Raw genomic sequence first — 22134 nt, 5'->3', positions numbered from 1 at the left:
CCACAGAAACAACCGTTTAAATATAGAGAGTGGTTTCACACTTACAGGGATGAAATGCAGCCTGGAACAGCGGTCCTCCTCCTGAGAGGAAAGTCAGCTCACATCGTAAAGTTAAACTGATGTGGCAGAAATGTATGACTTTTGCGGTAATGTGAACTGCCAACATTTCATCCTGGCGACTGAGCTGACCCAGCGCTCATCACTGTCCACCAACAAGCTGCTGGAGTGGAAGAAAAAGTGGAGCGATCATCAGAAAACACTCTTACGAACCACAGTGGCTCTGAAAACGGTGATACTGGAGGCCGAGGTCAACTGTTGGCCATGAGTCACTGTAACTTAGATGGCTGAGGTCAGCTGACAGTCACAGCTATAGTGGTGCAGCTGAACCAAGTATAGACAGCAGACTGTAGATCTGCTCTTATCTCTGCCGAAAAAGAAAAAGAAGCCGACAAGGTCAGCTGGACTAACTTGGCGTCCATCGATCGATGGTGCTGAGAACCCCAAATAGAACAAGGACAACTGTTGTCTGCAGAAGTCTGACTCAGGAGGAGAAACTCAAGCACTCAGCAGACTGAAAGTGCTGGCAGAGGGCGCGAGGCCGCTGCCACCGGTACCAGATCTCAGCGCCACTGAGCGCTGGTCATTTGTGGACCAGAAATGTTCACTTACATACTGGAGAAGTCGTCTTTCCATGCAGTGTGATGATTTAACTTGGCAGTACATCTTGAAATAATCAAATATTTGAAATGAGTCAAAATTATTATTCTTTAGATCAAATTATTTAATATATAATTCTGGTATAATTCTGGTTTCAATTGATTCAATTGACTCTTTGTTTTCAGCACACAAAAAATGAAGGCCAGCGATAAAAAACACCAGTTTAAGTGGAAATGAATTGACTAGTGGAGAATCATTATATTTTTAGTTGAGACAAAGTGTATGAAGCTTCACTCTTATCTCATGTAGCTGCTTTACCAGTTAATTATAAGATTTCCTGACTGACTACAACATTCTTGAACAATTTAAGAACATGAATTCAAAGACAGAAACTAGAAATACTGCGCAAACGTGGGTCGTCCCGGCCAACGTTGGTCCGCCAGGCGTTTCATACAAAAACAATATAAAAATGAACCCAAAAAGTGTCATATTTATTATTTCTCGTATCCTGAGGATGGCAGGCAGAGGGACACTTTATGCAGGATGTCAATCAATTAAGGGAAACGAACCTTTGTTGGCTTTGTTAGCCTGAATCAGCTCAGCTACGCTGGAGATCTGTGACAAGCTCCATTCATATGTCTGTTTAATCTGTTTAACATTTTGTGTTACTGTACACTGTCACTAAACCTCAGGTCACAGATTCCAAATGTATTTAAACTCTTAATTTGTCAGCGTGAGTCAGTCTGTGGCTTTTGAATAAAACATTCTTATTGGAGGATAACCAGGACAGCATTTATCTCCAAGACGACAGGAGTGACGGCAAAGATTACTTTTCAAAAGTAGCCGAGGGGGTGAAAGGAAGAGAAGCAGAAGTTCGGTGGACATTTTTCCCTGATCAATAACAGCAGAGCAGCAGCTGAAGGTTGTTCCGACACTTTTGTCCATCAGCGCCGGCGACAGCACCTTTAAACTTTTCTATTTCTGGAAGCTTCCATCTCCGCCGCAGCCCGCTCCATAAAATGAACTCCATTTTTTCTCGCTGCCTTTATCACCCCTGCCCAGGCATCTCAAGGAGTTAAGAAGGAAAAGAAAAGACTCCATATTTTTTCTTATCCTCATTAGGCGCTAGCAAAGAGCCCCTTTTTATTCTCGCGGCCATCCCCGCCTGCCTTTGTCTCTTAAATCTGTCTCCAGGCCAGGCGACGGGAGCCGTGATGGAGCTGGTGCCATACAGGGTGTGATCTTCCCCGGCGATACTGATGCTCTGAAATAGGTACTTCAGCAGATGGAAAGGGAAACGAATGTGCATTTTGAGCTCACACATCCTGCGGCTCGGTATTCACAGTCACAGCCAACTTAATTTCAGCAGGAATGGCTACTAATCAAGTAGCGAAGGCATCATTTCACATTTTAAAGCTCATTTCCGGACCTAACGCGCCTATAAATTCTGCACAGGCAGTCACAATTCTTTTTCTCGTTTAAAAACGTCAGGATTTAGTTTGACTGTCGCGTCCTCACAGACGTCTGGATGCAGCAGAGTTTGGCAACATAACAAAGGTTGAAAAATTGAGGTGATTATATTTCAGCTGCAGAGGGGATGATTTTAGAGAAGTGTAGAATTCATCCCACCGCATTTCAATATGTTACTTCGTATTCCGGCATCTTTATCTGAGAGCTTTAACACGCATATTCATAAAATGTGACCCACTGTTTGAGCTGAAACTATCCAGCAGTGCACGGAGTACTTTGACCGGCTGCAGCATTACAATACTCTTCACAGGTTTAGGTTTTATCCATACAAAACACATCTTCCCCAACTCAGAGTCTGAGCGCAAGGTGTGAGGAAGCAGTTTAATGAGCAGAGGGAGCTGTAATGTGCCGTCCAATAATATAAGGATTGCACTGTGAGGAGAACATTGGTCAATGTGAGAACTTTTATTAACTTTTACACTGACATTTTACTGCAACTTCCTCCACCCTGCAGCAGCCTTAATAGAAGAGCATCCCCGCTTGTGGGAAGGCTTCACTTGAATGCATTAACTAATATCTTTGATAGAATCATAACTGAATCAAATTATTCTGTGTAATGAACAAATGTTGTTGCTGCGCAATTATTACAAACCTCAGCAGCTGTACAGGGATTGTTGGCACGGCTAACAGGATCCAAAGTCTGCAGATAAATCATGTGTATTTTATCAGTTCTGTCAATATTTTATTTCCCAATGAAGTTACTGATATTCTGCTACTTCGTCTGTTTTAAATACATTTGAAAACTGATTTAAAGAGCAGAGAGAGAGTGTGTTTAGGTCATACAGTGACTGTTACTGCATCATCAATCATCATGAATGCTCTGATTAATAAAAGTAAATAATTAATGCACAGTTTGTGATGACAAAATTAGCATTTAGTTGAAGAGAATCAACTATCTACCCAGATATTTTCTAAAGGGTTAAAACTGAATCTTTCTATCTTTCTATAGGTTGCAACTTGTCACAATGCCATGCTTATGCTCTGGTCAGGTTTAGTCCAAGAAACACTTGGTTAGGGTTAGGAAAACATCATGGTTTGACTTTAAAGACGTTGCAAGAGATCATGCAACTTCCTGTGAAAGATTTCCACGCTCGGTCGCCATGAAAAGGGCTGGAAATGTCCCAGCGTGTTCTGAAAGATGTCCAGTGGTGCGACCTGAACTGTGGTCAGCTCGCCTCCTGAAGAAGATGGCTAATAACTATTTCAAATGTCAACCTTGGCTGTATCTGGTAATCGACCTACAATCATTAAGTGGACAGACACAGGACTTCTAGTTGGTCGTCTCTGCTGGCTGAGTGATGAGGCGACTGTTTGCAAATAAAAACTGATAGTATTGAGCTGATCGTGTGTCCTGGAAGCCAAAAACTGATTCCTGAACCTTTAACTAAACAGCAGATGTCAGTGGTTTGTCTTCGTCATTAGCTGGACTTTGTGTGATCTTCAGTATCATTGCTCCATGCTGGTAATGTCAAACCATAATGCTGGCGTCGACTTGTCCATAAAGCTTGACTGTTTGTCTTCACGCTGACCCTGAAACGCTGGAGATTGGCCACATATCATCAGTGAAAGGTCAAGGCGTCACACTCTCTGAGTGACAACACGTAAATTACCTTGTGTTTTTCCTTCAGCTGAGTTTGATGTGACCCGTTGGACTTGTGAAATAAATCTTTCGGACGTTCCATTGATTGATAGCAAAGCAGCCTGCTGAGATGCGATTAAGTGTGTAAAACACATCAGATACAGGCCATTTGCCCGCAGAGCCCTCATGTTACGTTGAGTGTTGTTGTCGATACTGTAGATTAATGCGCCGAGATAACCGGCGTGTGTGCACGACTCCGTGCCTGAGTGTCGTGTTTGTGCATGTGCGTTGTTTTCCGTTACAGCCGGTGGCGTGGCCGCTACCCATCCGTCAGTTCAAAGAGCAGAATAACCAAGAGTGACATTCAATTACGGTATGCTAATTTGTGTTCTTTATTTATTTATTTGGGCTTCGCCATTCATTTACTTAATTAACAATTTTGGACGTGAGCTATCATGAGCAGATTGCAATATTCTCTCCAATAACAGGCCATAATGAAATATATTATTAGCAATAAAGTTAATGGAACAAGCCAAGTGAGACTCCTCATCACTGCAGGATGGATGGCAAATTAAGGATAATAAAGGGAACAAACAAAGAAGACAGGCTGAGGAGAAACCTGCTGCAAAGTATTGTTTAAGATTTTTCCGTGAAGCGTGTGCCGGGTGGCGCCGTGATCCACACTCGTGTTGTGTCACTCTGATGCATAATGGCATCTACATTGTCCACTTGTCAATGGAGGGTCCAAAGAGAACCTTTTCTCTCGCGTTGTTGTTGCAAATTGGACCTTGTTCTCAATGAAAATGTAATTAGACGGCTAAAAAGAGGGAGCTGGATGTTTTGACAGGCCCGACTGAGCTCAAGAACGGTTGAATGTAATTAAAAATATTCAGCTGGACCGTGCAGCGCCTGGCATTCACTTGGAAATTCTCATTTGTGGTTTGATTGTTTCTGTGATGTGCTTCTTATACAGTGATTTAGTTAATCAAAGAGAGAGACGTCTGCCAAAAAAGAAAACATTTGATGAACACGGAGCTGAATCGGGACAGAAAGCATCCCACTGGCCTCGAGGGCGGCAGCAGGTGGTCAGAATCGAACCAAAATGAGCATTAAAATATGACGGGGGAAGTGAAACGTCATGCAGGACATCTGATTTCTGTTACACATCATTGTCCATTGGCCAGTCAACAATATGACTTTCATCTGGTGTACTAACATCTTCCATCTCCTGGAACAGTGTCGAGCATTACGCCGTATTTTTAGAAGACTAATTGGACCGGCAGGAACCCGGCAGCAGCGGGTCTGCGGACCTCTGAGGCCAAACAGGACACATAGTAAGAAGAACCTGTCTTTGATGTTAAGATGTTACGGTCTGAAACCGACTGAAGTTCAGGCGAAGCCTCGGGGCAAGTATCTCTTTAACAGTCCGGTTACGTTCTCGCAGCAGAGCTGTTGACCATCTGCTGAGAAAATAAGAGCAGATTGGTTCAAAGCGTCCGAGTCCACACGAGACGTCTCCAGACAAACACTCAGACTTCAAAGATAACCGAATCAGGACATGATGTAATCCGCTGTTATTTAATGTCAACTCTGCAAAAACATAACGTTTTTTTCTCCAAAACAACTGAAGACGCTGAGGACTTAAAAATGTAAAAGGAACAACGAGAAATAAATGAATAAAATGGTGCCTCAGGCATATCTGAGTTGTCGGAAGCCACAAGATCCCAAATTTATTTGTAAAAACGTTATTTACACCCTCAATGTACAGCCGACACTTCCATTTAAGATTTCGGCCGTAAACATCTTTGATCATGTGGGACAAGCTGCACGGAGCCATTTTAATGTCTTTGGTTTTTAAACGTTAGAGAAAAGTCTCCCGTCGACTTCAGCTGTTGAGGAAAATGCTGCAACTTCACTCGACTTTCCAGTCGGCATGGAAGTGAGTAGATAATGACTTGAATTTTCACTTTTCTCTTAACACGACTGTGCATGAATAAATGTCTAGTTTCACAGCCTCTTGCAGGCAGGTTGATGGGTTTATTGTTCCTACTAATCACAGCCATGATTTCTGGGGGTGCTCGGCCAAACCTGAGTTGACCTGGAACACATCCTGTCAGTTACCAACCAGACCTTTTGAAAAAGGCTTTTTTAAAAACACAAACTGAACACGAGACGCTGACAGATGCTCAGTAACCAGTCAGGAACAGCTACAGGTGCTTTATTGTTAGTTGCATTATCTTGTCACTTCTTGAAACCGAGTGTGTGCATACAGTATGTGGGCATATATATATATATGCGCAGTCATGTGACAGCTATAATGCAGATTTAAGATTTTGTGTACGAGCGTCATCACTGGAGGCGGTTTGTCAGATTTCATGCAGCTTCCTCTGCAACCTCAAAAGGCTTTACACTACATTTTTTCACACATGTAGTCAAAGCGTGACCTGTTTACACACTTTAATGCGTAAAATCGGGGGAATAACCCTTAAAATTATGTTGCATTTCAACACGGAGCAGAATTCTAAGTTTTAGCCTCACAGTCTTCATCTTTTGGGCTGCAAATCCCCTAAATCAATGCTCGATTTGAGATCCTGGAGTTGCCAGTTTGTCCTCTAATGCACAAATCGCAGAGCAACAGCTCTTGATAGAAAACAAAAATAGGCCAAATGATGAATAAGTGTTGGGACAAATTTATGACCTTAAATGTGACCACGTACACGCCTGATTTCTTCTATGAACTGGCAGCGACGGACCTCCTCCCCTCGTTAATTTAGCGACTGTTCAAATATTTGGACTGACAAAAACTACATTCGGCTCTCATTGCCTCTCCGCCCCTGTCACCTTGTCTCCATGCCGGAGCCGTACAGTATGAATAATGAAAGCAATGATCTCCGAGTCTTCCCGGCTCTCCTGCAGCGACCAGGAGCGGCTCCATTAAAGAATGAAAAGGCAGGTCTCTTTTGTTGCTCCCAGATCTCCCCATTATTAAAGAATCCCATTAAACGACAGAAGAAGGTGACTTTTCCTTTCACTGCGATGACACATGGAGGGAGAGAGGCCCCTGTCAGGTCAGAGATGGGGGGGCCGCTGATGAGGCCGGCGAGGGGGGGGGGGGGGGTTCGACCCGGGAGGAGAGGAGTTATTGATTGACTGAGCCAGCACTGCGTCTCCTGCACTCTGTCAATCACCTAACGGACTCTTTCCTTAGTTGTTCTCTTTTCTTGTGGCCACCAGTGATCGCCCGTTTCCAGAAACGCTCTGTGCCGAGCCGGTGCCCTCATTTAACTTCATTACTGTGGAGCTGACAGCCGAGGCGGCGGCGGCGGCGGCGGGGGGGGGGAGCATTCTTCGACCCCGCATGGCCGCCATCTCCTGGAGCCACCTGTCCTGCCGCCATCTATTCTCAACCCCCCTCCTTTTTCCTTTCCTTTCCGTCTTCTTCTTCTTCTTCTTCGCCCTCCCCGTCGAGCCCACAAATGTAGCTCAGCAGCATTGATAACAGTCTGACAGACCACAGTGGAGGGCTGGCATCGGCTCCCTCGCCCCCGTCCCTTCATCGACGCCTCTCCTTTCTCGTCAAGGTCACCCCGCTGCCAGAGAGGGAGAATGTCAGGCTGTGAATGGAGGCTTTCACCTGCCACTCCTTGTTTCCTTACAAAAGGTTTCTTGCACCTAGATGATGGCAGCGGTTTGATTTAGCACCGCGTGTCTGGGCCAGCAGCAGGAGAATAACACCTGATGTGATGCCACAGACGTGTATGACCGTGTGGGATTTATTGATTCCTGATGTCCTGATGTCAATATTTTTTTGAGAGGACTTTGTGCACTGTAATGTCAGATTTAAGTCAGTTGTATAATAACGAAATGTGTTGGCACAGGAGAAAGGTCTATTTTTAGCTCCGCCGGGGAGGTTTTGTCTTCACCCGTGTCTGTTTATTTGTTGGTTGGTTGGTTTGTCAGCAGAATTTCACAAAAACTCCTGAAGAGATTTCCACAAAACTTGGATGGAGTACGAGTCTCAGCCCAGAAAAGACCCAGTTAACTTTTGGTGCAGACCTGAAATAAGGATTTCTTTCTTATTGTCTTTAACATTGACAGAGTTTTTCAACATTTTCTTTAACTTCTCGGAGGATAATGCATCAATCTTGATGAAAAAAAACAGGTATTTAGGTGGCTGGTGAGTAAAAAGGAGGACCTTTGATCCGTGGCAGAGGTATGAGCTCCTACGTGATGTTGCAGCGGTGTAAAAGATACATGATTTGATGGAAAATGTGCGAAAACATTCAACATCAACGGTCGTTTGAGCTGGATGTATACTTGTGTGCACAGACTCCTGCAGGGTCGACGGTGGTGGAGATTATGTCTGTTCCATCCTCAAAACACACATCAAGGCTCAGGGACAAACACATGGAGGCCACAAGGACTGATTGCTCAGCTTGGCTGCTGATGTTTGTCTCCGAATGATAGTGGACACAACATATCTACTCCCGTTTTTTTTTTTGTTGTTGACCCACCAACATCAAGCTACATACAGTATATATTTCCTCATATATGGACACAAACACCCTCGCAGTTCCTTTGCATTCTATTACTTGATATGTGAACAAAATAGCCTCAGTGCACGTGTCCTGTTACTGAACACTGGGACATCCATCGTCTTAATTCAGTGTATTGCTGGTTTCCTTTTTGCAGAATCGTTAGTTGTTTGTTTGTAAGCTCCTCATGTCAATGGGAATATTCCTGGTGGAATAAAGGTTAAAGGAGACATTTTGTATTTTTCCATTGTTGTCCTTTTCTTTGGTACGTTATAAAGATTCTTGTGCATGTTGAAGGTCTTTAAAAGTCCACCTGCCACAGAAAACACTGCTCCTTAAAACGCCTCACCACCTTTAATTCCGTGACTTTGTGACATCACACTACGTCACAGCTGCTCTGTTGTTGTCAGTGGTGCTGGGTCAGGCGTGCATGAGCCGACCAATCATAGGAGACTAGATATTCAGGAGGAGGGGCCTTAAAGCAACAGGAGCTACAACAGAGCATTTCTGCACAAAGATGATTTAATTTTGCATATGCAAAAAACAAAAAAGAACTTGAAAATTTGAACAATATATCATCTAATTTAATTAGAATTCATTAACAACAGATTCCACTCTTTCTTTCATTGTAACGAGTGTCATCAGGAACGTGCCCTTGTTAGGATGTGTGCTGCTCACCTCAAGACAACTGTGCGTTTTGTTTTTCCTTTTCTTTCTGGGTAGAAGCTGTAGTTTCTCTGGCCTCTCCGGAGAATCTGCTCTGCCTTCAGATATTTAACACCTAACTTCAAACCAAAGTGTCTCGCACCCTCGGTTGTAACTGGCGAAGGGGAAGTAACACTTAAGGCAATGTGCAAATTCTACCTCTCATATATACATGGCGGTACAGAGTGTACTTCAGTGAGGCTCAGCAATGAGTCACAGCATATTCACAGTAGAGCCAAACAGACGCATACATACAGAACTGTAAGAACACTTTACACTAGCTTTTCTAAAGAAATATCCAAGCGCCTGACCTCAAAACACCCCCGTCTGAGAGGAACAGGCGCATGAACTCATTATAGTTATTTATTTCCTTATTTACATTTAACTTTATTTATCGAAAATACTCATAAAGTTGCCGAAAAACAGCCCATTTAAACAGCAAACTGCATACAATTATATAAACTTGCATAACTTCCATGTATAAGCCGAAGAAAACTCTACGAATTGCCAGATCTGAGATCACATCGGCTACACGATGCTGCAGGTTCATCGGGTGTTTGGTGTGGAAGCGGCTCAGGAAGGGAAGGGAAAGAAGAGCGAGCGGGTTTCCCATCTTCTCGATCACTTGTTGGCTGTTGTAGGCCACAGAGTGGACGTAGAAGCTCCTAATTGCTCAAATGAGGTGTCGATAAATAGATCAGAGTTCGGCGGCCATCTTTGGTCACGTGCAGCTGCAGTTTGATGGTGTTTTGCTTTGAAATAGGGGAGAACAGCATTCTTGATCGCTTTTTGTCACTGTTTCATCACGGAATATGGTGTTTCGGACCAAAATTTTACATAGATTTACTGGATTTTTAGGAATAAAATAATACAGCTAATGTTGGATTTTAATACAAACACCCTTCATCAATGAGTTGGCAACATTTCGTAAAAAAAATGTTTGTTTCTCAGTTAGATGGTTTGTTTGGTGTTTGAATCTGGCTGATGTGGTTTCATTTTGAAACAGTTTGCATGATCCGAAACACAAGAATCTGAGCTTTCTGACAATGTGTGGAATTAAATATTCACATGCTTTTTTTCCAATATGCAATACATCAGCTGCTTGAAGTTTAGAGGAGAGGTCAACATGAGGCCACCGATGCTGCTAAGATACTGATTACTGTGTTTGTAGTGAACAGAAGTATTTTGTCTCTCAGTGAATTTTTAAAACTATAATCCTAAAGACACTCTGTTCCCTTTATTTGCCCCCTAAAACTGTCATGTTTTTTCATGCGGCTGTATAAAAACAACAGGCTTATGTGGCTCCACCTGATCTCACTGCAACTAGCTGAACTATTAAGTGAACCTGTGATCCTGAAGCAACACCTCGCAAGCTGAGTCCTGCGAGCGCCAGAATTTATTTGACAAACCCGCTCGCACCGGCAGAATGCTTTGTTTGTTGTCTGCAGTGAACACAACATACGATACAACTGGCTGTTTACAGCTCAACACTACAGAGACGCTGCACGTGTTTGCATGTTTTTCAATTTCAATGAAAAAAAATTCCAATTATGTTTCATGTTTTCTGAGATGGTTTGTTGTCGATGCTGCTCGTGAAAATAAATATTCGGAGAAATAACAGGCAGGGAGTCTGCAGATGATGAAGATTCAAAGGAGGTAGTAACACACTTAACACTTTGTCATCATGTTGTAGATTTGATTTGACGAGCTAAAATGAAGCAGCGTGTTTTCTTTTTTTTTTTCACGTTGAGATGAGGAACCTGAGAAATATCGTTTTCTGTCTCTAGTTGAGTCTTGTAGACTCTTTGCATGTTCTCAAGTAGATTGCACTAATTGGAATCTGCACACCTGCTGATAATCACACTAATGACCAGAGGCTGCACACTTCCCCCCCCGAGCGGATCTGAACACGAGCTGCTCGGAATAATAATTAATAAAAATGATTTAGGCAAATCGGCAGAGGGATAGAGGGACGTTTTGCTCTGGAACAGGCACAATTTGTATTATTCTGGTGAAAATACAGGTTTGTGTTTTCACACAGTCATCACTGTGACAAATACAAGCCAGTTTGTATGGAGGACAATTATACTTACTGCCTGTTCACAGCTTTATATACAGGTATCACTTCTGTTTCGACCTGCTTGTATCACAGGACTGTTGAACCACAGTGTTTTCACCCTGGTGTTATCATGACGCAGCATGTCACAGGCCCATGGACGCCTCACATACCTGTGAAAACAACACAGAGCTGAGCCATAACGGACATGCAACGTTTGTTCACATGTTCAAAATAAAGGCACCAAAGCTACTTAGTTATGTGCAGGAGAACTTCAGGGTTTAACTCAAAATAGCTGCTTTCTTAAAGTGCTACTGGCAGGTTAAAGTTGCAGTTTATAACTGTATAAATAAATAAGCGTGTCTGAAAAACCACAATTCAAGCCACACCGCTGGGTGTTTTTATGTTTTGGAGCTCAAAACAGGTGTTTTTACCCAGAACTTGCTCTTTTTCTGACACTAACCAGGTGGTTTCTGTGCGTTAACATAAGAAGAGTATGAGTCTGAGTGTTGGGATGAGAAAATTCAAACTAAAGAAACGTCAACTCACAACGTAAAGACACATTCAGTTTGAACCCACCTTTGATTTAACAGATGTACTGAGCTAACATGATGATTTGGTCCCCAGAAGTCACTCTAATGTCTAGTTTTTTCTTGACGGTCTCACCTTTGGAGCATTTCCTGGTTGCATCACCAGATGTTTTACCCTCACGTCATGATTTCCGCTGCCTCGGCCCGCGAAAGTGACGATCTACGCCAGGCGATGTCGCCATTTTCTCTCTTCCTTTCTTCTTTTTCGGGCGTGCAAAGAATCTTGGGATATGTGAGGCCACGAAGGATCGTAGCGGTGCATCCTCCAAAAACAGGGAAAAGAAGGAGCACTTGTGGGCATCTGGAGGAGCCTTTGGATTGGGACAGCCCTAACGAGCCGCCCGACCTGCAGCTCGGGTTTGCAAACACTCGCCATCTTCAACTTCCTCTGCAGCAGTCGTCCTCTCGTGGTCGCCCCCTGCTGGTAGCAAACGTCACACTCACGCTGCCGTCTACAGGACCTGTGGGTCTGTTATTACTATCCGTTTAACTTTAATGATATAATATTGTATTCTGTTTCAAGTATATTATATTCCTTTATTCCAACCTCTGCACTATTCCATGTGTTTTATCTTAAAAATCTCATATTTACCTGCAGGATTTAGTCTCGTCAGACGTGTTGTTCGAGCGTTGCTGGAGGGAGACTAATGAAGAATTTTATTGCCGGTGACTGCTTCACTGCAGCGACTGTTCATCTGACAATAAAGAGCTTGAAACCTCTTCAGAGGCCTACTGGGAACTGTTTTGTGTTCTGATTATAATTCTAAATACTTGCAGAACAAACTATTTTCTTCTAAAACACAATGAAGGAGCTTTTTTCCTATTCTTGCATCCAGAAGTGACACTGCAGTGACCCTGTGAGAAATGCTTCCCTATGTATATATTTTTTAACTCTTCAATAAATGACGACAAAGTTTCCTTCTTTCCAAACTGAATTTTCTTATTTTTTTATCTCCCTTCTGTCTTTCTGCCTCGTTAGCAGACCTCATATGGTTCATCACATTTTTTTTTTCTTTCGATGGTGACTCAGTCATATCGCCCTGATTCATATGTTAATATGTTCCTGTGACGACCCCCTGTGGCTCGCAGGGAGAGCTCGAGATTTTTTCTCTCGTTTCGACAGCAGCCGAACTCACCCTGAAAAAACCGAGCTTCATCACTTCTTCCACCCGCTAAATTCTGTTGACCTTGTTTTTTTTTCGTTTTTTTTTTTCCCTGCAGTGGGAAAATGCATTTTCAGGGATAAACAATCCATTGAAATGTCACCACATTCCACGGAGAGTCCCAGAGAGCTGCGTCCCCGAGCCGGAGGGACTGGCATGTTGACATTAGACATTAAGCAGCATTTCATACCATATTATGGTGTGACAACAACACTGTACAACGGCGGCTTTCTGAAATGCCATTCTCAAACGGTGGGCTATGAAGCATATCGTATTGATATTGTATACTGTAGATCACAGCCCGACTCCACAAGCAGCTACCGGGGAACCACAGACAGCTGCACAAGTTTAAATCATTATGCGAATGTTACAGTGACGCAGACACAAAGGCACTTGACAGCGTGTGCCTGTGATTCAAAGCTAAGCCTCTCGCTGAGAAATTTACTCGCACATTTAATGAGACCTCGACAAAATGTGGGGACAAAATCTGACTTTTCTTCTCTTTCATAGTCTGTTCCGGGTGTGTGTGTTCCCGCCGTCGACACGCAGACTGTCGTAAACAAAACCTCTGTTTGTGTCTCACGCCGCGTTGATAATGTGCTGATGAGGGAGTTCACTTTTTCTCTCAGAGAGTATGAGTTTATGTATGAATCAAACAAGGATCTGCACTTTCCTCTCGCTTCTTACATCTAATAATCGGTGACCCAGTTCTCAAGCTGTCAAAAAAAGACTCCAGGAACCTCCAGTTGGTCTCGATGGCCACGCGTCACCATCTGAGTGAGTGAACTGGTGAATAAAAGGCACATTTTGTCAGCTAAAGTAGTAAAGTGCTTTTAAGTGCTGTCCATTTTCCATTCAGGTGTCCGTCATGCTACCAGATTTGTGTGGCTGTGACCTGAAGAACTGACAATAGGACTATTACTGCAATATCATCTTCAACTCTCACCTTTTTTTTTTCTCTGTCAAATGAATGAAGTACGAGTGCAGGGAGGTGGATCACAGAGAGTCTGTGACCACAACTGTGCAAACGCAAACAACCTTAAATGTTGTGTCTCAATTCACAACACATCTTTTCCCTCTTTTTGGAGGATGCACCGCTACGATCCTTCGTGGCCTCGAAAGGCCGGGTCCTTCAGAGGATGTAGACCCTGAATTCACAGCAAATGTGTAGTACCAGCACCTTCTTTGACAATACTAGAATGTAGGAATGGAAATAGCTTAGGAGGGTATCTATTATTCACACAATATTATATTAAAATCTATAAATATTACGGTTATTGTAAAATACCCAGTCGCCAGAATCATACGGCCATACGTCCAGATTTCCTACCAGCGCAGCGACACACCTTTTTTTAAAAAATACGCTCTCTCTGCCTTTTTTTCATTCATTCTGTTTTCTCAGCCCCCCCTCCTCCACTTCCCCGCCAACACCCAGTCTTTTCAGCTTCACAAGCTTCATTTCATCAGCCTGTCGGTCTCAGCAGAGTCATCAGCCACCACCACCAGGACCCGTAGCGGACTGAGGGGATTTTCCTTGCTCCTGCTCAAATCTCCCCGTAGACTTTCAGACAGGACTTAATTATCACATATCGTCTGCTGAAATATTGCAGAATTGTCTCTCCTGATGGAAACGATTTTGTTCTGCAGGATCTTGATCCTGAAGTCGCCTCTCCTCTCTTCACAACTGATTGTTCTCAGCTTTAAACTGCAGCAGCGTCTTTATTTCCTTTGTGCATTGTGGCAGAACAGCTTTTCTCATCAGCACTCTCAAAACATAAAGTGTTTCTTTAGTCTGCTTACTGACCGTTTTTAAAAGAGAACTCATTACTGTGTCACCTTTCTGGTGTGAACTCTCCACAGACTCAGACCTGCTCAGAATTAGCACGCCATGCAATCGGGAAGCAGATTAAAACTAATGGTGCATTCAGATGCTCAATGTCACGTCGTAAAGTCAATTTCGGAGTTTGTCACCCGAGGTCGGCCTGCAAATGGCCGATAAAGTCTGAATATCAGTGGGAAATTACTACGAATATGTTCATCTTTCATGTCATTTTGAGTTTGTCTATGTTTTTTTTGTTTGTTTTTTTTTATTTTTTATTTTGCATTGAGAAACCTTCAACCTGCATTCGATCAAAATCACCTTCTTGATGGTTGAACTAATGGTTAAACTGGTGAATAGTCCTACAGTGTTCTCTGTACATACGTCTGCATCATTTCCCTTTTTCTTTGTCATGCTCTGTGATCATATTAAACCTTCTAACGATAACAAACAGTGGAACAACCTGAACACAAAAACTTGTGAGATGCGATGTGAGTCCGTGAACTTTTCCTCACCTGGATGTTCCATTTACTAATCGAGATACGAAAGCTGCTTTTTTTTCTTGTCGTGCATGAATAGAACAACACTTACATCCTCCAGATTCAGCCAGAAGACGGCTGCAGAGTATTTATAATCTGCCTTTTAGGGAGCCTTTGAACTGAAACCGATCCTGTCCACCCATTAGGGCGGCACTTTACACGCACTTGAGAGGACTAACGGATGAAGCCCTGAATAAGGACACAGCTATTACCACTTAATACCTACCAAGTTGGAGGAGCGAAAAGAAAAAAGGATTAACAGCTGTTTACATCCGGCTTAAGTATTAGGGTTTTAGTGGGGTGAATGCTTGGTGAGAATGAAAAAAAAAAAAACAGGCTTTTAACACTTTGAACCTGAGTGTAGGTCTGTTCCTGCAGCATCACTCACTGTCAGGAGCATCAGTTCTATCCTGTGTAAAAGGCGTAGCATGATGCTCAGTCAGGGTGTAGCTGCTGGATGTGCCTGCTTCACACTGTCATACTGGCTCCTTCATCAGTACAGTATACAGGAAACCACATACGGGACATTTCTACATCTACTGTACTCATGGCAACAGAGACCCTGAATCTCGTGCTGAGACGAGCTCATATTAATCACCTTGGCGCTGTGAACACCTGCGTTACTTCTGTGCCTGTAAATGCAAACCTCTTTTAACCTGATGTTTTCTCATTCGGAGGCATTTGTGTTTTATAAGAAAAAAAAAAATGTGGTTCAAATGTGAATTCAGACTCACTTGACCTCCAATTAGCAGAACTGACCAGTTTTTTTTCTAATCCGCCGCCCCCGACAGCGACTGTTCACTCGTAGTTTAGCAACCAGAACCGGGCACAGCAGGCCTGTCAGGCTTTGGATCGCTCTGCATGATGAAGCAGGTTGCATGAGTGCAAGTGATGAGTGTATGAGCATGTGTGAGGAATGATTTCAACTGTGTGTTAACTCCTCTGATGTAAGCTGCAATCATGGGCATGTGCTGCTAACTAGCTCACTACCAACTGAGGTCGGAGCCGTCACAGCTCGGATGTCATGATTAAGTACATTTTGTTGCTGCACCAAACATATATTAATATAAGATATGTCCCTATAATGCACAGTTAAACCCCTAATGCCTTCATTTATAACTGAGTTGTTTCGTCTGAGGCCAAGCAGCACATTAGATTCAGCTCAGCTCGGCTCATTTTTGGCACCAGGAACTTGTCTCGATCTTTAGTCTCTTTAACTGATCATCACAGTGACGGCGCGTGAAACATTATCTTCAGCGCAGCACAAAGACAGGAACAACTGAGGATATCCGAAGAGATGTTCTTGATAACCGTCATGTGGCTGTTTGTCGCAGCGGCGAGACGGCAACAAGACAGATGACTGCTGAACAAACACAGACCGTAGTGTTTGGGAAATCCTACATCAGAGTCTGGACGAGGAACAACGATATGACATATCAGTGGTCAGTGATAATTTCCCCTACTTGTACCAGATTAGCTCTCTTGGTAACTCACTGCTACCTCTCAGTTTAGTCAAGCTGAATCGTACCATGCAGTGGAAACGATGTTTAGCTTGTTGGGTTGGGTTCCAGATGAACCTCCTCACTGCCTGGATGCATTCAGAGTTTAGGGCAACATTATCCACTCTGTAGTGGATTTGGGAAAGTTGACACGTCCATTTTTGTCTGGCTCCATGTCTTTCATCTTTGGACCTCCTGTTATTGTGTTCATAAAATGTCAGCTGGAAACAAAGAGTCAGCGAGTGACAGTGTTATCGACCATCTCACAGAGCTAACGTTGGCTAAATTAGCCAGCTGAGCTAAGCTGATAGACTTTGTCAGCAGCGATTGTTAATTCTGATGGCAGAGTCGGCCTGGTTTTGTTCACCCCTGTCTGAACTCAGGGACACGTATTGTTTGAAGAGCCGGGGAGGCGAACAGTCAGTCGTTGACATGATCTGACAGAGTTTTGCTGTCAGTGTGAGAACATATTGAGTTTTTTAAACAAAAACTCTTCGGATGTCTTCTCTCCTCGTCACTTCTCATTATCCACCATTCACTTACATCTCACTGCTTTTTCTTTCCCTTACATCTGTTTTTTCTTTTATTTGAATTCAGAGTTTTTTTCTTTTGATTTGCATTTTTATACCATCTCATGCTGTATATCTTATTTAACATGTTTTATGCATTCAGTCGAGCACTTTGAGTTGCCCTTTATAAAACGTGTGCAGCATAAACTCTTCTTAATCTCAACCCAACCGCCCCTGCATTTACAACCGCATGTGTTAAACTTAATGCTGTGTGATGGAGCCAAAGACAGTTTCACTTTCAACATCGGTGGACTCGTATTACCAGTGTAGTCATCAAATAATTCATCTCAGCTCTGTTGAAAATGTCTGAACCGCTTCATGAAATACACGTCGGATGAAAACACGGATGTAAATGAGATAATAACCAACGACGGAGCTGTATGACATCCACACATGCAGCCTTGTTCTCAAAGTTACATTTCTCATCTGTGTTGTCCTTGAAGCGAGCTCCTTTTTCCCCTCACACCGTCTCCGCCTGGCTGCGGCTTCATCGCCCTGAGCGAGTCTAAGTAGTCGGGGGTTGAGCTAGTTTCATCCGAGGTCAACTCGCCTCCATCCGAGGCTTCTGTTCCTCGGAGAAACCGTTGGATCCTGCGAAGAGCTGCCCTGCAGTTTTGATTAGTGCTGGCTCCGCCTCCACAGCGTCTCCTCGAGGGGAGAGGATAAGAATAAAAGCAGAATCATCCGACGGCTGGCGACGATGAATGTCATCAAGAGAAAAGACGGACGCAGAGAGAGAGGGAATAGAAAGAGTGAATTTGTTCTCCACTGTAACCCCGGAGCCACAACCCTGATCGAAGCTGTGACCTTAATACACAGACGCTTCATAATGCTGAGAGGCCCGGTGGGCAGGTTTTAAGCTGCAGGACTGTTTCTAAATGCCACACTCGAGTGCTAATCATACTTACAGCTTTTGAGAATCAGCTGAAATGTGCCGTCATCACCGTGCGCTTTGCTTTATTCTCCTGGTTTTTGAGAGTTGGCACAAAAGAAAAGATCAGTAATTCAGTGTAAAACTTCCTGCTTCACTGTTTTTTAAAATCTGCAGGGAATAGGCAGGAAGCACTTTGAGACTCGGCTCTCCACAAATCATTATCACCCAGCTTTAATTACCAGTGTTAACACAGAGAGCGGCAGCAGCTTTTTATTGTAGCTAGCGTAAATTAGGTTTGAACTCGACAACCTCATGCTCGAGGTGGAGAGAATACAGAGAGGTAGAGAAGCCTTGTACTTGAAAGGTTACATGTTTTATCAGGAGGAGTTAGCAGGCTGGGATTGACGCAGCGTTCGCTCTCCATCTATCAGAGTGTTTTTGGGTGTTTTCATCAGTGTTTAGTCGAGCCTTCTATTACTCCGTGTGGCCTGAACTGTCTGTACGTCACAGGCAAACCACCTGGACACTGCTGGCTTGGATGTTGCAAAGTCTTCCTACGAGTGATGTACATACTTTTCTTCAACTTCACGGCCCTGCCTGTCCTTGAATCAGCAATGCCTCGATGCAGACATGGAATGCTTTTATAAATGAACGTATTCACTGGGAAAACAAGAAAACAACTGAGTTGACATTGTATTGTCGACTTATCGACCTTGTCTCCGTCTGGTCGATGCAGGTGTCTCATTTTAAAGCCTTTATCAGCTGATACTGGTGATGAAAACCAACCTGTCACGTTGGGCTCTATTCATGATGATATAAGTGTTCATTTTCTAAACTTACCACTGACTGTTCTACTTGTTCCAACGCTCGTCTTTACTTTCTTAGTCATCATGTCCACGTTACTGATGGTTAGTCATCATTAATCTCATTGTTAATGTTTTATGAAAGCAACACTCGTCGTCTCTATGATATCGTCACGGTGTCTATAGCGAGGAATTTGGGCAAAAGGTTCTAAATATCGAGATATCTGTTGTGTCACAATGCTACCTTAAAGCCTTGCTGATATTATTATGATTCACTAGTTTGCTCTGAACATACAGTACATGTGCAAAACATTCACTGTCCTGGTGTCTGAGCATTTGTTTAAAGTGACTGTAATCAATATTTTAACAATAACAACGCAAGATAGGACAATGTTTTGTATAGTATTGTGGTTATTATGTTTATTGCTGATGGAAAACATACGTAACTGTCATTTTTGTCTTCCATTAAAACCCCTCCTGGTTTTACTGATATCTCACATCTTCACTGATGTCTGCTGTAGATTAATTGTCACATGTTTTTCTTACGCTCGCAGGATTTAAGGCGACCAAATGAAAAGCATTATTATTGTGTATAACGTCACAGGTTTGTCTCTGCTTGGTAACATTTGAGATAATGGAAGTACACAAGTCACCAAAATGTACACGGTAACAAAAGGTCTGGTTGTTACATTTCATATCTTTGAAATCCCAAAATACAAACAACTGCGACAGAAATGCAGCCGTTTCCAGTCCTTAATGTATTGCAGGTCTGTGCCACTCTGAGCTCTTTCCTGTAGCTTATCTATTAAGTAAATTAGATGCCAATGGTAAATAGTTTTATTTTTACAAATGACAAATGACCTCAGTGTGCAGGTCCTTTACAAAGCCAGTGCGCTGCGTAACACAAGATGATAAAGGAGGCTGTTCTTGAACGGTACCCAGTTTCTAAATGGCCAGCCTGGTCGAGTGCATCATTCCCATGTCAGGGAACAAACAAATAAGATGAAGTGCTCTCTCAAAGTCAGTGGAAAGGACAACCTCACTGGCTCCCAACAAACAATGATAGATGAGCAATACATGATGGTGTGGGCAGAAAACGGGGGGGAGCGTTCAATTAGTACAAGGAGAAATGGCAGTTTAACGGTACGGCGAGAGAAGCTGGCAGGCATTAAGAAATGCCAAATTGAAAACGCATACATCTCAGATAGCTGACAACCTCATTCCCCTTTCCAAATTGGTCACAAATTTATGATTTTCTATAATTGTTCATGTTTTGACACCTCATATTTCAATCTTGAAAATGAATGAGGGGGAAAGTGTGCTCGAGGGATTTTTTTTTCCCCCCAAACCAAAAAAAATAAAAAAAGAAAAAGAAAAAAGAAGTTTAGGGTGCTCCCGAGCGAAAAACTTACTCTAAATGCTAAAAGGGAGAACTCGCCCACACACTCCTCTCCCTCACCTCTCAACTTTGCCTCTGTGCTCCAGGATTTGTGGCCCACTGGAGGCAGAGCACTAAGCTATTGTGAAGAGTTACACCTTCAAAAGCACTCTGAGCTCGGACTCATGAATATTTATACGCTGATTAGGTGCCCTGATTTATCAGGCTGCGACAGAAAAGGAATGATGGGTCTTAAGGAGTTGAGGCACGAACGGAGACAAAGGTATGACTCTGTTAATGCAGATCCTCCACTACACATTATGGCCGTCCGTTAGAGACGACTGGTGACTGTGTAGAAAGCTTCCAACTTCAGCTTTGGGAGGATTTTTTGGTTTATTGGACAGTGATAACATATTAGAGCTGTGGGATCATAAATGTTGTAGTGAAATACAATGTCGGAAATGCCAAGTGAAACTTACTTTACAGCTGACATTATTCCTGCTACGGTTCAAGTCAGTAGGATTGTGCAACGCTGAGGTCAAGCCTGTTCTAATACGATACCTACCTGCCTACTCTGTCGAGCAATTACTTCTTGTGATGGCTGCAACTTAATCCTTCGCGGCAGGTGTCAAAGTTTCGTCCGCTGGAGGTGTTTGTTGTTTTACCTCTGACAGGCCGGGGTTGTTATTCTAAGTTACAGGAATAATCCTTGCAGAGAGAAAAACCTTTGTAACCAGAAACACACAACCATTCTCTGAAATCTCATGAGGTTAGCGGTTACAGTCGTTGGCTCATCTAGGTTAGTCGATATCCGTTACATATTCAGCCGTGACTTTGGAGAGAGATTCTCGCTGGCGGATCCTTCGAGGTAAACTCCAAATCTGTGTCATCTTCCTGCAGCAGCTCACCTCTCACCTACAAGCATTTCTGGAAGTGATGCCATGGATAAACTCACGATGGAGTCTGCTGAAGTGATGCTGAAGATCTGGACGGATGTGATGTGTGAGCACGACTCCTAATAAGCACTTAAACTCTGACAGCAATGAGACGATCACATGGAAGAGTGACAAAATCTGATCCGAGGTCAGCTTATTAACTTGGAAGAGGAAGGGAGACCAAATGTAAATGATGAGCGAGCACGATGAGAGTCAGTCTTTCTTGGACCAGTATCTTTTAATCTTTTTCTGTGATGACATAGAAGTTAAAAGCGGAATTACAGCATCCTGTTGCAAAAGTGATCAACCAGGAAATGGTTTGTTTGCATGTATTCAGTTTGTCGCAGCAGCACTTTGACAGATGAGTCAAAATGTGGTTGAGCAGGTATTCTTGAGCCAGAGGCCTCGGCCCCCGCTGTATTGCCACACCTGGAAAATTCCAATGAGCGAGGGGGGCTCCTGTTGGTACAACCCAGAGCAAACGTTGGAAATGTCCCAAGGTCTCCGTAAAAGAAAATTTTCTCACAATAAAGGCAGCTTAACACGGTCCTCTTTCTACAAAAAAGAAGCCGGTTTTCATTGCGACGGCCAAAAATGTCCCCACAAAGTTGAACTGCGGTCGCTCGCTTGGCAGCGTTGTGGTTTGTAATAATTTGACTTGAAGGACAAACTAATGGGGGTCACGCAAAGCATCACATCCAGACAGCTCTGTACTTTATAGTTTGGAGGTTCTGATGAAAAAATCCCGACATTAGTGACCCGAATCTGGGAGTTTTGCACAGTTGTTTTTGCTGTTTCTGTTCACTTTCCCCCGTTTGCTTTGAACCTCTTCTCCATTGTAAGTTGATCTGTGGGAAGGAAAAAAAAAACTGCAACCGCATCGGAGAGCAGCAACAGAAGACT

General features: G+C 43.2%; 2 long non-coding RNA genes across 2 annotated transcripts in view; both read left to right on the top strand.

Annotated features, from left to right (window-relative positions):
* The window catches only part of LOC119005586, a 74934-nt gene that overhangs the window by 25808 nt on the left and 26992 nt on the right, over positions 1–22134 (top strand). The window lies entirely within an intron of this gene.
* On the top strand, positions 11783–12376 carry LOC119005587. Its single transcript, XR_005070544.1, has 2 exons — positions 11783–12119; positions 12251–12376. It is a non-coding gene; the product is annotated as an uncharacterized LOC119005587 (long non-coding RNA).

This window comes from Acanthopagrus latus, chromosome 17 (assembly GCF_904848185.1).
Source record: "Acanthopagrus latus isolate v.2019 chromosome 17, fAcaLat1.1, whole genome shotgun sequence".
Lineage (NCBI taxonomy): Eukaryota > Metazoa > Chordata > Actinopteri > Spariformes > Sparidae > Acanthopagrus > Acanthopagrus latus.
This window is presented reverse-complemented; position numbering and strand designations above follow the sequence as displayed.